General features: G+C 41.1%; 1 protein-coding gene across 6 annotated transcripts in view; it reads left to right on the top strand.

Moving 5' to 3' along the window:
• RBM47 (RNA binding motif protein 47) overlaps window positions 1–15,415 on the top strand; it is a 78,011-nt gene that overhangs the window by 39,610 nt on the left and 22,986 nt on the right. The window lies entirely within an intron of this gene.

The following is a 15,415-nucleotide window of genomic DNA, read 5'->3' as shown; positions in this document are numbered from 1 at the left end:
TCAGACAAAATGCTGTGGTACTATAGCAGCAATGTAGTTTTTAATGGTCTCCAGAAAAATTGCACATCTTGCTCTTATCTTCTTTCCTCTGGGAAATCTATGTTACTGCAACTGGAAGCAGACCCCACAAGAGCCCTTAAGCAAATTATTAGCTGGGATCATGCTAAGCTTTACTGAACAGAATACTTTCACCTGAAAAATTTAGCATGCTTTAAAAGGAACATTTCTATGTAAACATTCTGTAATGCAGAGAAACAGCTTTTGCCACCCTCGTTTATGGCACTTTTGTTAATGCTTCTCCAAGTCACAGCCACTCTATCATTAAGCTCTTCCTTGAATGGTTCCCAGAAATGATCAAACCACACCTGTAGTTAGCTCTGTATGGGTAGACAGCTTTATAAATCTGAAACTAAGGACTTGACAATAGAAAATTTGTGGATAGGCATCTTCAGGATGAATTTAGCAGGATTATTTGGTCCATTATTGTTAATGGGAATAATTGATAAAATCTTGATTCTGCAACCCCCCCTCTATCTGGGGTTTATACCTGTTAACTTTATCCTGGGGACCTGCATTGCAATTACATCCTACATACTGAAGGGACTGTGCATGTCTGGGTCGTTATATGGATGTAACATCACTGATAGCTCTGACTGGATTGCCAGGGGAAAACAGGCTGTAATACCAAAAAATTAGTAGGATGTGCCTATGGACCCCATTCTATATGTTGCTATATTTTCATCTGCGCAATGTTTTTATTACAACTTCTTGTCAATCAGTATAGAAGCACAAAGCTTAGCTCTGCATCAGCAGTCAGGTGGGAATCTCTCAGCAGAGGGAACCCTGTTTGACATTGAGTAAAGCTGTCATTATCGTACCACAGTGCCTGCAAAACCAATATCATAGGGGAGAGTGGGAGATGATCAAGTACATCTATCCAAATGAGCACCACTGATCCCGGAGATCTCTGTGGAGAGGACTTGATATGGTGGTGGGCATGTGGGAACCCTGCTGCCCTTGGCTGAAAGAAGGCTGGAAGGCAGGAAAAGGCTCTGGACACCTGGTGTATCAGGACAACATTGAGAAAAATTCCATGGAAGGGAGCAATGTCATAGAAACAAGCAGGGAGAATGGTGGGAGAAGGGAGTGGGGAAGCAGTAAGATGGGCTGATGACCAGCTGCCTGGACTTCAGAAGAGCTGCCTGTTTCAGGGGTGTATCACACTCCATAGCAGAAGGGTGTCATTTGGCTGGAAATCCAGGACTAGAGTGCTGAGGAGCAATATAAAGGGCCTAAAAAAGCCTATCTTCTTGACAACAGGCAGCAGGCTCCTCCTTTTCACAATCTGGAGATAAGGGGAATGGTCAGTACATCCAGTGCAAATCTATTTTGACAGGCTCAACAGGCTACAGTCCTCTTCCTCAAAGCCCTGATGGGGTTTCACCCTGAACAAAAGTCATCAAAGACCCTCCTGATGCATTTTGTGTTGTGTAGTTGCTCCAATGAGGCTGAAGAAAATTTCTTTCTGATCAGGCAGAGTGAAAACCACCACTGTGATTCTGTACTACCACCATTGTGACAGCCCACGTTAAAACTAGAGTCATGCACAGTTGTTGAATATGGTACTGTTCTATATGCCGTTTTCACTCTAGGAGTACTGCATTTTGTGGTGCAGAATATTTGGATGTAAGTGGGAAGTTAGCGTTGATGTTGGATACAAATGCTATGACTTTCACTAACTGGAATAATGTACATATCTGCAACTGAGCATTTTTCAAAGTGACTTAACTCTGCACAGGTGTAAAGGATATGTTTCAGTGAATAATGTGTTTGTTTTCAGTTTGTCTTAAAAATGGAAAATGGAAAGGTGAGCAGCCCTCTGTAAATATAGAGGATACATAGAGAGATTTCTTTTAAACTTCATGATGACACATCTTCCCAACACAAGAAAAGAGGGAAGGCATGAAAATTAAATCCGGTTAAGGCATTTCAATTTATATTCATTCAACACTGTAGGCTCAGCTCTGGTCTTCATTTGCAGTTAAACAAGGAAGTTTCAATAAAGGAATTGTTGAATTACTTGGGAGTGTCTTTAGGGCAGTGTGAAAAGACAGTGAAAACTCTTCTGTTCATTAACCACAGTGGTAGGAAGTTTACTGAGACATCTGGCTACATTTTGGGAGGTGCAGGGAGGATCCATCCCCAACAGCACATGTGTAGTTCTAGACACAGTGTCATTTTGTTAATGTGATGAAATTTAAACTGTTTTCATTTGCTTAGATATTTTGCTGCATCAGGAGCCTAATTAGAGCTTTGTTTTGTGGAAAACTAAAGAACTAGGTTAAAAACAGGTCAAGGAGGAATAATTTCAAAAACACGCACAATAATCATTCTTAGTCAAATTTTAGAATTTCTGATGGACAATAGCAGAACTGGTAAACTCATGCTTTCATGAATTCTTCCCTCTCTTTCCTTATGGTGATGAACAGCCTTCTTAAACTCCTACCTCATGAAGTGAAGGGACTCTGTGCTAGTACCACATAGCAGAACTTCACAGTGCAGATCTCCATTAGCCCTGGGTATGTCGGACACTCCTGTGAGCTCACTAGACTTTGTGTCCAGAGTCCATGATTGCTGTCCTTGGCATGTTATTAACTGGCACTTAATTTTATAATGGTGCTGCACTTTGAGGCCTTATTGTTTTGTTCTTGAATATAGCATAAAGATACATTAAACAAAAAAGGAGGGACAGAGGGGAAAGGGGGCAGAGAGGTTATTTTCAAGAGGTCAGATTTTTGCAGGTTTTTAAGGAAGTAAATTTTTGGAATAGAGTTGTGCTAACATGCCAGGCTATGGGAGATAGGATCTGTGTTTTGGTGGTTGTTTGGGTTTCTTGGGTTTGTTTGTTTTTTGTTGTTTTTTTTTTTTTTTCCCTCATGCTTGTCCAATCAAGCTCCAGGGATTTTGCTGTTTTGTTTAAACTCAGGTTTTCCAGAGTTGAAATTATGTAAATTACTTAATGTTAATGTTATGTTTCTGTGAGTGAACTGCAAGCAATAGAAAAAAAAAAAAGATATTCTGTCTTGTAGATTAGTTGCTGTGCCAAGAGAAGCAGGCACTGAAACATCTCTGGTTTGTGTCCTTCAGGCTGTTAGCAAGTAAGATCTGTGAGTTTGTGTGAGGGGGGTGTACACAAGGACCTGACAAACAGATGTGCAAGCAAGTCCCTCTGCTCCTCTTCTTTAATCCCTCTGATCACCTTGACTCTGGAAGGCAGTTAATATTCAATATTCCTATATCTGCAGGTGGAGTTTTGGTATTAGAGATTATGGCAATTCCTGACAGAAAAGCGATTGCACATAGCTCAGCAACTGGCATATGACCATTCCAGATCTGAATTTCACCTGATCAAAAAAGAAAAAAAACTCTAATTTTTTTTTAAATAAGCAACTTTATAGATGTTAAACATTTTTATCTGTGAAGGCAATTTTTTGAAACCTCAGATTAGCATGTTACATTGGTGGTTTTCTTACATGCAATAGATTTTCCTGTTTGCATATAAAAATATCTGAGACTGGCAGGTTTTAGTCATATAGTTAATTCATAGTGTCTATAAGTCTGCTTCAGCTCTGTCAGTAACAGATCAAAAGGGTCAAATATTTGGGTTTTGCTGGGTTTTTTTGTTTTGTTTTTGTTTTTTTTTTTTTTTTTTGAAAATTAATGTGGGACTGACTAAAGAGGCTGGGAGATTGTTTTTTCATGAAAACCATCACTAGAACAAATGTACCCATCTGAATAATCTCTTCCGCTTTCAAATAGGATTTATTTCTGATTCCAAACATGTTCTATTTCTCATTTATTCTTCTGACTGCTCATGTGAAAAAGAACAGACACAAATACCAGGAAGATGGGACCCCTTCCCCAGCCATAAAAGCAAGGAAAGTTCACAGAAAAGGACAGGAGAGCTGCAGCCCAGGTCACAGTCCCAGCTGTCTGGAGGGCCTGTGCATGGTGACTCCATACCCTGGCCCATAACCAGATAGGTCCAGTGGAATGAGAGCAGTTTTGCCTTGCTGAGGAGGACACAATGCACACCCATGATGGATGTTGACTGGGCAGGTACTGAAGGGGGAAGTGTTCAACACTTTGCAGCTTCTCAGATTATTATACAGCAATTAAAATAGCTCCCCCCATGTAAAAACATGCCATCAGATAACAGGACACTCTGACTCATTAAATGGACCCTTGCCAAAATTGTTTCTGGAGTGTTCCAGTTTCTTGCTTGGGTCATGATGTTAAATCATTGCTTGTACTCAAGTTCTATGAGCCAGCTCACTGGTTGAATAGACCCATAAACACAGCTGTGCTGGCAGCTACCTTTTAAAAGGTTTTATCCAAGCATTGGACTTGACTTTTAAAAATAGCCTGTTTCTTTTGCACAGCCTCTCATCTTCAAAGCATGACCTCCTTGCTGAAATCTGAGTGTGAAATACGACTTTCCCATTTACCTGCTAGCAGTTGGGATGCTTTCTGTGCAAGCTGGGTGTAATGGCACAGTATTTAATCCCTGTTTGGTGATTTAAGGCTCTCAGCAGCAGGCTGTACCATGACGTGCCTCTCTCTCCTCTGCTTGCCTGTCTCTTCCCAAGGGAAGATGCCATTTCCATTTGTGTGGGGTTTTTTTAACCACTTGCACTGCAAATGTCTATGAGAGGGGGGCAGCCATAGGGACATTTGCAGCATCCTCTAATTGGTCCAATGCTAGATGCAATTTTCTGCACATTTATAAATGAAATAACCTTTTAGTTACAGGCCACATTTCATACATCTACTCCACTTCTGAGAAACCAGAAGGAAAATTAATTTTGCCTCACCTGACCCCAGGGTAGGTTTTTCCTGTCAGGTTTCAGTAGAATCACAGGAAGTCATTTGGAGGTATGGCACCAAACATGTACAGCTTGTACTTCAGACTTCCAAATTTATTTTGCCTGCTAGATATTGTTTTTGTTTAGAGTAACTTTTGTAACCAGAATTTTTCACTTGTATTTACTAACTATGCTGTTTTGCTTAAGAAAAAAAAAAAGTAGGTAGCAGACAGTTTAATAATTTAAATTAATATCAATGTATTATTTGTGTCAGAAGCTAGAAGAGGCCTGCTAACCTCTCTGGAGCAGGCTGGCTCATTCCATATAACAGGTATCCCATGTCTTCTTTAGTACATATGGTGACCCTCCTAGTTCTAAGGCATAAGTATAATTTCTCATATGCTTTGTGCTTGCTGTCAGCTCCTGAAGTATAGCAGAGGGGTGTCATGAAACTGTGCATTTGGCCAGAGCACAGGGTCACACAGGGTCGCCTGGGAGTGCAACAATCCTCTTAGAAGATTCTGCTGCATCAGCCCAGGCAGCCATTCCTGGCACTAGCTGATCAATTTTGTCTGTCCCTGGAGCCACATTTCTACTTTGGTCAGGAAGAATTGGCTGATTCTCTCTAAAAAAAGGACCCAAAAGAGAGCAGAGGTGTTCATTGGCTGGGAATGGACAGGACACATGTACCAACCCCTGCTGTCTCACAGGTCAAATGGAGTTGCAGCACAGACAGTGGGCAAGTCCTTCCCTTCACCAGGAATCTCCTCCTAGGAGTAAAAGTGATCCTTGTTCAGAAGGGAGTTTCTGCAGCTCCTCCTCAAGATATGAGACCTAAACTCCAGGTGATGTGCTTATGCTATGGCCTGTTGACAATTTTTTAAAGCAAAACACAGTTTTGGTGCTGCACATGATTAGAACCAAAAATGTTCTTTTAAAAACTCAGTTTTGATTGAACTTTCATGTCCAGAATGTAATTTATGGCCAAAGCAAGAGACAGAACTGCTGCAAAGCAGGGCAGAGAATCTATCTGGGTTGTGAGACACCAGCAGTAACCTCTATCCCAGCTACAAAAGTTGGGGCTCTTGTGTGCCACTCTGCACAGAAATGCAACGTATTCCTTTTCCCATGCCACATCTCCAGTTGTTGGTTCCTTTTTCTAAGCTAAGAACTGACAGTGAGTTTTATAAAAGATTGTGCTTGTAGCTTGACAGGCACTTGAAGAAACTCCTAACAGGTTTTGCTGCCATCATAAATTTGCCCTGCTTTCATGCTGTTCCTTATTTTCTTTTATAATCCCAGTCTAAACATATAATTATATTCATTCTGGCTGTGCAGCTGAGGAAGCATTGACTTCCCTGTTCTTCCCTGTTCCCCTGATGAGAAACAAGAGTAGTGTTTGATATTAAACAGTATGTTGTTTTGGTGCTTTTGCTGCTTTTGAGTGTAAGGACATCAGAAACAAAGCCCTATAATGGGATAATAAATAATCAGTGCTTTCCCTTTGCTGAAATAAAGGCACAGCAGCATGCAGTACATTAGCTGTCAGAGGCTTCCACACCAACAGGCAGACAAGCAATGGGATTGTTCCCTTATACATCCTTATCAGAAGATATCCTCTACTCTTCAGATTTCTACCTGTCCTCAGTGTTTCTTCCTTGTTTCATTATAAGGTCAGCTCTTCCAGAATATGTTTCTTTAAGTTTAGGTTAATTTAAAAATTATGCCTAATGAAATAAAGTACAGCATAGTCTCAGAAAATTGATTTTTACTCAGGGTTAGAATGTTACTGTGTACTTTTTTCAATAAAGTTTCTGTGACCTGGACAATATGTGAGTGATTAAAGTTTGTGTTTGAAAGATAGAACTGGTATTTTGTATGTTGCTGTTTTAAGACATGTGTAATTAAAGTCAGACCTCCCAAGCCCAGTATCTAGGCACCCATACAGTCTTCAAAGGCTCTTGAGCATGCTTAGTTCCTACTTATCTCAGTGTGTATTTGAAAGACAAGGACTGGAGGATTTGAAATCATTATAGCAGTCTGATCTATGACTAACACAACTTATTAAGTCTACTTTTCTACAATATCACTGTACGATTACAGAGCAATTCCAGCTTTAGTCCAGGTTCCCAGCAATTACCATCCTCTCAACCCTTTGCCCCTCTCTGCACCCTGTCCTGCAGGCTGTGTGGCTGCTGAGGACCATGGGTGCCATCACCTGCGTGCTGTACAGTCCTGCTGGCCACTGCTTCCCCAAATAGCACTGGGGAGAAGCTCAGCTCTGACTGCTTCTCCCTCAGTTTCATATATATGTAATCTCAGAGTTAGTCGTGGCTTTCCCAAGGTTGCATGAACTCTCTGAGATCTCTCTCCACCCATGAATGGCTTGACTGCACCTAGTGAGAGATCCACAAGTGGGAATGTGGAGACGAAAGACTGGGTTTGTGGGCCCTGCTGGGGCAGGGTGTGGGACCATTTTTAGGAAACCAGGATGTGAACATCACACATTCAGCAAAACCAGGAAGAGCATGCAAGTGTTAGAATGTGCAAACAGGGAAATTAACTCAGGGAAAGACAATGAGTCTATTATTGCCTGTTTGAGCAGTTACAGCAGCAAATGTTGTTTGTCTTCTGTGTCAAAATGCACCCTCTCCTCTTCCAAATTTTACAGTAGTTTCTATGTGTATGTTTTCAGTGTCACAGCAGCTTTACTGCTAGAGAACCTGCCATAAGCCAGAGTGGCTTTAGCCTTTTAACCATGAACTACTGCTGGACTTTGTTCGCTTTGTCGTGCTAACCTTTGGCCATCTGAAGTAGGAGAGAAGCTGGCTGCTCTTGGCGAAACACGATCACAGTGTACCCAGGGAGGAACCTTTTGTAAAATGCCCTTTAATCAGTTCCAATCATTGTCAACGGTTGTAATGATTTAGGTTTCATTGATAGTTTCAGTAAAAGAGCATCTGAAAGCAAAAGTTCTGTCCTGCTGCTTCTCTTTGACCTCCAAAGTCCCTGGCTGAGGTTCTGAACAGTGGATGGTCGGGTACTGGGGACACCACATTGATGGAGGCATCAGATGTGTGACAACTTAGCAGGGTACGAACCTCCTTGTGGCAGCCAGCTGAGGAACGACCTGTAGGTTAGTCACCATAACCCGTGGCAGTATTGTGATTGTGGTTATATTTCCTATGGTATTTAGAAGGCGTTCAGGCTGTGTCAAAGGGAGCCTGGACAGTGAGACACCTGTTTCAGTCTCTCAGGAAGTAGTAGATGCCCTAAAACGCAATGTTCATTGAGGAGGTGTTTATGGAAAATCTTGTTTCAGAAATCTGTCTTCTTAGCTATTAAATGCAAGAGACTGTCTTATGCTTTAGATAGGGAAGTTGATCCCTTTGTGAAGCAGACTATGTTCTAAGCATGACTGAGAATCCCTGTTAGAAACAGGCAGTCATTGTGGAGGCTCCTGTTCTTCCAGGTCACCAGTGTCCTGTGCCACAGCATGTACTGCAGTCCCCATGCTGTGCTCCACAAGTGCTCTTTTAATGTTATGTTTCATCTTCTAAGGTGATCAATAACAGACCAAAAGTAACATTTTCAAGTGTATAAAATGGTCTTTTCTGGAGTAAATACACAAAGACAAAATATTACATTTTTTCCTCTGTGAAATGATACAGCTCAGTAATTATATAAAGAAATTTCTTTTGTTGGCATCATCAAGGCAATTTTAATCCACTTCAATTTCATTTCTATCAATAATTGTTTCCCAAAGAATTGAGAGCTTCCAAAGAAAAACAGTTTAAAGCCTCAGAAAAACCTTACTACTCTTCACTGGTCTTGTGGTACATCTTCAGAAAATAATTTTGCTTCACTTTTAAAGGCCAGAAATGAGAACAAGACAAACCTCACAACCTGATAGCTTTATTTGCTTTTTCTGAAATGTGGTCTCTTTTACATACCACCAGTTTCATACCATGAAACATACGAAAAGTCAAATTCATATGTCCTGATATGACATAGTTGATGTCAAGCATGATGATGTGGCACCAAGAGTGTATTGGTTTCCTTCAAATAAACTTAATACACCAACAAAATTTCAACCACTTCTTCATATACACCCCTAAATAAAAAACAGAACAAATACTTTCTCCTACAGACAGAAAATTCAGATCTCAGAGTTGATGTGAAAATCTAAGTATTTGGACGGATGACAACCTGGTGGTTGCCACATTAATCTATGTACTAGATAGCAATATATTACATATTCATATTCAGACATTCTGTGCTAATCTTATAGAATACTCACCAGTGAGGCAGCAGGAAGGACAATGTCCTCATGCATAAGTCTCTGCCTACCTCTTTTGGTTCTCTGAAGACAGCACACAGCCCTACAAAGGTCACATTGCAGCCATTTTAGCTTGCATAGAAACTATTGCAACTCTTTCTCTAGATATCTGGTAAAATGCTTACATTGAAGATGTAACCTATACACATTCCTACCAATTAAATGTGCTTCATTTAGGAGTCAGTTTACCTTGCTTATTTTTAGGAAGGGCAAAGTCACTGACCTTTTAAAGTTCCTGAGAAGATTTAATTTTTTTTTCCAAAGAAAGGGAGTATCTCTGCATATTGACTGCAATTTGTAACTCATTTAACACACTGACAAGCTGCAATTTCCTGCTTAATTGCAGATTCATCCTTGCAAACAGCTCATATCTCAGGTGCTTGATGAGCATTATTTCTGCCCCAGAGCAGAACAGTTGATCACATGGATTATATCTCTGCTAACAAATAAAACATGCTGGGGTGTCTTCACTGAACCCAAAGACAGCACAGCAGACAACCTTTTAGATGAAGCCTTCTCCTTCCCCCCAAAACATGGTGGTCTCAACCACTCGGCCTAGCTTGGGTAGTCCAAGTGTCAACATCCACCCTGCAGAAGAGAAGAAATCTGAGAGAGAAACACAGCAGAGCTGAGAGTACAGATACTGCTCAGAAGAACTCATTTTGTGGCTCCAGCCTCTCCTTTAACCAAAGTAAAAGTATCTCCCTGTTTCTGGACCATTTCATGTAGCTTCCAAGTCTGAACGTAAGGATTTCATTACTGCCAGTGGAAATGTCCTCTTGAAAATGCAAACCTTCTCTTAGAGATGGGAAGTGTGGGACTTAAGCTCTTCCTGAATGAGTCGTATTTCCTGCTTAGGTGTCGTCAACAGCTCAACAGTGGCAGATTCTGGGTCATTGTAGAGATATTTTCTTTACCGAGAAAGGAAAAGAGCAATTTGGCTAGTGGATTTAATAATTGCTGCCATTCAGACCATACTTTTCATTCCTAGATATTTCAGCTATTATGGTCCTTGAAATCACAGACACTTTGCCTGGTTTATCTTGTCAAATATCTATTGAGGTATGTCACCAGCACTCTGAGACTTTTTTTGAGAAAGAAGCATTTTATAGCAGAAGTGTAGTTCTGTAAAAAAATCACCTCACTGTGGTTATTGAGAGCTACCCATTAACACAGCCTTTGAGCACTTTCAAGTTGAATTAGACTGGCTCTACCCCACAGGGTGACCTGGACAGCTCTGGCAGTCAGGGGGATGATGCCTGAGAGTCCCACACCAGCAGTGGGCCCTGGCCCAGGTGCAGCTGCAGAGGTGAAAGTGCCCTTTTACTATTTAAGCATGTTTCATTAAGGTGAGCATTTTTACCGCAAGGTTGCAAAGTTTCTATCAAGAGTCGCTGAGGTTACGCTTCTGTTTGTGTGCCATGCAGGTGCCTGGGTATAGATGTAGCTCTAGGACTTGCCTGTGCTGTAGATAACATTTGGTGGAATTACAGGCAAATCCATCCTGTTTCCTACACTGCAGAAGCACACCTTATACTGGCAACACAGTTCATGTCACCCCAAAACCGTGGCTCAGGAACAGCTTGTTTCAGGTACAGTGTTCGCTGCTGAGAAGAAAGCTCAGCTGGAAGCAGGTTTGCAGCCCCAGTCCTGCCTGCCCATAGGGAAGGTCAGCAGTGGAGAGGAGCAGACAGGATGCAGAGGCTGGCAGAGGAGGAGCCAGAGTGCTGGGCTGAGGTTAGGTAAGGCAAGGGCACGTGACAGCATGGGTAAATCTATGCTGGACCACATGGACAAAATCTGCCGTGCCATGGGCCAAGAGATGTGACCCCACTCCTGCCTCATGGCAGCACCCACCACTGATGGGTGACTGAGTCACAGCAAATTCCTTCCTTGTGAAGTCCCGTTACAGTCTGCTTAACGCAGACTTCTCTGGCAATGGTGCCTTTGCTGTGCATGCCAGTTCAGGCTCTGCAGACATCATCAAAAGCTGCTTTTTCTAATCCTGATAGTAAATCTGTTCTTTGAGAAATGGAAGTTGTGGACATGTAATAAAATATAATATAAGAGATGCTGGAGTTAATGGATATTGTAAATTCCCCAGCAGATCATTCAGTCTCCTGTAGTCTAAAATTTTCCTTCATGTTACTGGGAGGCAGAAAAATAAATTTGCCTTCCTAAAGGAAACTCTGTCAGTTTCCTTATTGGATAACTTCTTTTTACACACAATTTCCATGTGATGCCTATTGTTTAATTTTCAATAAGACAGTAAGAATGAAAATAGAAAAGCTTATGCCTTGACCAAAGATGATGTCTGTTGTCTGGAGGAAGAGTTTTTTCCCTTAACATACTTATACTCTACTGTGAGCTGTAAAAAAGCAGAGCAATTACTGGAAGAGACTGTGTGTGCTAATCATACTCATTTTCATACCCTGATTCTGAAAGCTCCTGTAAATATGCATTTGGGGTCTTTACTCTCCTTTTTGTGAACACATATCACATAACCCTGTGGTTTTCTTTGCTAAAAGGCCCTGTAAGGAACCAGAAGAATGTTATTTGCCAGTAACCTTTTAATATTCAGAATTGGTTGGTACATGGTTGGCTTGTGCTGGTTGGATGTCCCTGCTAGCCACATAAGGTGGCCACTGGGTACCTTTCGGTGACCTGTTGAGCTCATATTAATGTGCTGCCCCTCCTTCCTTGATTCCTCCAGGACCTTCAGCCCCTCAATAACCACAGTGCTAAAATTCACCAGCTGCACACAGACTTACAAAGAGTTGCAATTTGCTGTTCTACCCTCTGGTCTCCCTGGATGGTTCAGTGAGCTCCTTGCTGTTACAGAAAGGCTGTCATTTACCCCATTGTGGAATCTCAATGGCCTCTGCAGAGGAGGAGCTGTGCTGTGAAACTTGATTCAGCAGGTTTTAAAAGAAACCCTTCCCCTGTTTTCCCATTAATTTGCTCAATGCTGGTGACTTGATAAATGCTTGAAGCCAGCAATGCTGGCAGAAGGACAGGTCCCACCCTCTTTTACCCCTCTGCCAGCACAGGTGCTCAGGTGATGTGGGTGGGTGCATGGTGCAGCTGCACAAATGCTTGTGGCAACACACGCATAGGCTGCAGTAAGGATGGAGTGGGACCCTCTGCAGACAGCACCAGTTTACCGTGTTGGTGAAGCTGTGGTGTGAAAGAGTGGTCTGTAGCAGCCGCATCAGGCTAGCAAGGGCAAAATCTTTTTCCTACGGAGTGTTTTATTTACCCTAGGACTGAAAGGCAATTATTATATTAACCTCCCTTGTAGATATGTCTATCCAGAACCCACCCTGTATTTTTTTTAATGGAAAGCAAACATACCACAGAAATGTAATGGCTATGGCTATATAAAACCAAAAAAATCTACTTTGTGTTTTGCGGGTTTCCTTCTGTTTTGTGTGCTAATTAAAAAGCTATTACACTCCATGGGTTTATTCAGTATCTGTCTTCTTACATTTTGTAACCCAAAGCCTGCTTTCAAGTTTAAATGAAAGCACAAAATTCTACATGGGGAAACTGAGCCTGACTGTTACATTGATCCTCTGTGCTGACTTTCATTGCAGAATGACAATAAAATTTTTTTTTGTTAAAAATAGAACAAAACCTTTGCCTTGTGACTGTAAAGGTTATCAGAGCAAATCCCACTGCCCATGAACTAGAAAAGCCTAAGACTAAAAAAAAATGTGAAAGCCCAAATTGTCCTTGGCCAAGTTTCCCCCTGTTGGTACTCCACCTTCAGGTCTGTGACTTTGTCATCTCCATGGTGGGATAAGGCATGTGCCTGGCTGGCAGAGCAGATGGGGAGTCTATCTTTAAAAGGGCAATTCTCTGTGATGTGGCAAGGTAAAGATGAAAACATTGACATAGGTTATGTGTAGAAGAAGCTTGGATGTGGGAGAACTTGGAAAGCTGTACCTGTTACAGACTTTATGTTCACTGAAGGATGTCCCCAGGTTTTGGTCTGCAATAGCTTAGAGAAGTCAAGAAATTACAAAATCTGCTGTATTAACTCACATTGTATAAGAACATGTGTAAAATAACATATTATTAATTTAAATAAAGTGGTGTTGTCCCTTTAAACATTCAAATAGGCAATAAAATTGTTCTATAAACATGTGGGAACCTGTTCCACCAAATACAGAGTGGCTTTGTTAAATAGAGAAGGAAATTATAGAAAAGGAAAAAAATGCATTTGTTACATTATGAGATCCCAATTTTTGTGGCTGTATTGTGACTGATACTGGGTTTATGTGTGAATATACTAATCAAGACTTTCTGAGATTAAGATTAGAGACCTTGCTGGTCACTCTTAGATTCACGTGTCCTTTCAGTGAAGCATTTTACTTGGTACATTCTTTTCTCTTTCTACTGTGGTCTCTCAGTAGTTTTTGAAGACCAAGTAAACCATAAAGGCCAACCCATTGCTCACTCCTTACTCTCCCTTCTCATTTCACTTGCTCACATGTCTGCACTGTCACATAGTACTAAGTTTCCATCATGAAATATCTCCTGAAAACCTATTTACTACCATAATCATCAAAAATACTCACTCTTACCTGGACAATGACATCCTGCCAATAAAATGATGAGCCTGTGATCAGCCTCTGGATCTCCCAAAGCATTTGGGTTTGATCTTTCTAAAAATCTCAGAAGCAGATCCAATGCTTCATTAGAGCTTGTCATCACACTTAGGAGCCCGGTGCACTCCATCTGTAAAGGCCAGTTGATGTATCTACTTGTAGAAGAGAGACAGCTGAGGGGAAGCACACCAAACCATTGGAAGTCTTTTCTGCATCAGGGAGAAGGTCCCCATTTTACCCCATTCCCCATATTCCAATGAATATCACTTTTTTTTCTTTACATTTCCAGCCTTTTCTGTCACTGTGTTCAGGAGAATAAACATTTAGGAAAAATCTTTCACCTGCAATCCCACTACAGGAAAAAATAAAAGGCAATGGAAGGTTTGGACTGGTCTGGACTATTCTCTTTCACATCTCTTAGGATTTAGCCCCTGCTTTGCTGTCAATAATTAAAATGACAAAACAACTAAATATATATATTATTATTGTAACAGTGGGTGGGTTTTATTCATTGTAGTCAGCTGTACATTAGGAAAGAAGTGCTTATATTTTTACCCCTGAGTTGTGGATGCTGTATGAAGAGAGGAACATGTGGTGTATATACAATCCGTTCTCCCTGCTGCTTGCATGGCTCTGCCCTTAACACTTTTCCACTGTTCCTCACATGCCATCATAAGGAGGTATATAAAAAGTCGTGCAATCATTATGAACACAGTGGTTTTGAAGTCAAAGGAAACCAGGTGTCTAATGTCAGGGAAAGCTGGGACACACACTGCAGAACTCTGCCCTAACTTCTGAAGTTTCTTATAAAAGCACAGCCAGCAGGAAAAACTAATATATTTTTAAATTCTGTCACGAGGAATGGTAACACCTCAGAATACCCCGCAACAGATGATCTGTTGATGATCCTTGCTTTAAATAATAATGGGAAAATAACTTGGAAACTAACAACAGGATGCAGCTAAAAGTGAACATATGAAATGAAAGTCATGGGTTCAAGAGGCCTCCCTACGTGATCCTAATTGACAGAGTATTTGAACAGCCTTCTGAAAATGAGCCCATCAGCTCCCTAGCATCAGCGCTTTTTCACTTACACCAGAGTAGTCTTCTCTGGGCATTCAAGTACACACACAATTGTAGCTGATAGGATTCACTTTACAATATTTTTAGCTATAAGTTTGGTTTGTTTTCCAACAGAAAAATATGAAGTAAGAGAAAGACACTGAATTTTAAAAATCAATTAATTTGATGGAGTTTCGCAAATTCATAACTGCCTATTTTTTATATTCACTTTCTTATAGATATCAGTGGGATTGAGGCATGGATCTTATTTTGGCAGAATCTCCTAGATTTTTTTTTCCCCTAGTTCTGATACTGATTTTTTCCATAGTCTTGAGTAAACCATTTAAATTTTCATGCTGCACTTTCCCTGCCTGCAGGGCAGTACCTGCTTCTCTGCAGCTCTTATAGCTTAACATTTGCAGGGATGAATTCTGAAGATGAAAGACTTGCACAGTAGACTTGGGCTGCTAGCACTCTGGGACCAGGATCCAGGCTCCAGGTGTGTTTGTACAGTGCCTAACACACCACAGCCCAGT

Source organism: Anomalospiza imberbis, chromosome 4 (assembly GCF_031753505.1).
Source record: "Anomalospiza imberbis isolate Cuckoo-Finch-1a 21T00152 chromosome 4, ASM3175350v1, whole genome shotgun sequence".
Classification (NCBI taxonomy): Eukaryota; Metazoa; Chordata; class Aves; order Passeriformes; family Viduidae; genus Anomalospiza; species Anomalospiza imberbis.
The sequence above is the reverse complement of the archived record's forward strand: the minus strand, read 5'-3'. Positions and strand labels throughout refer to the sequence as shown.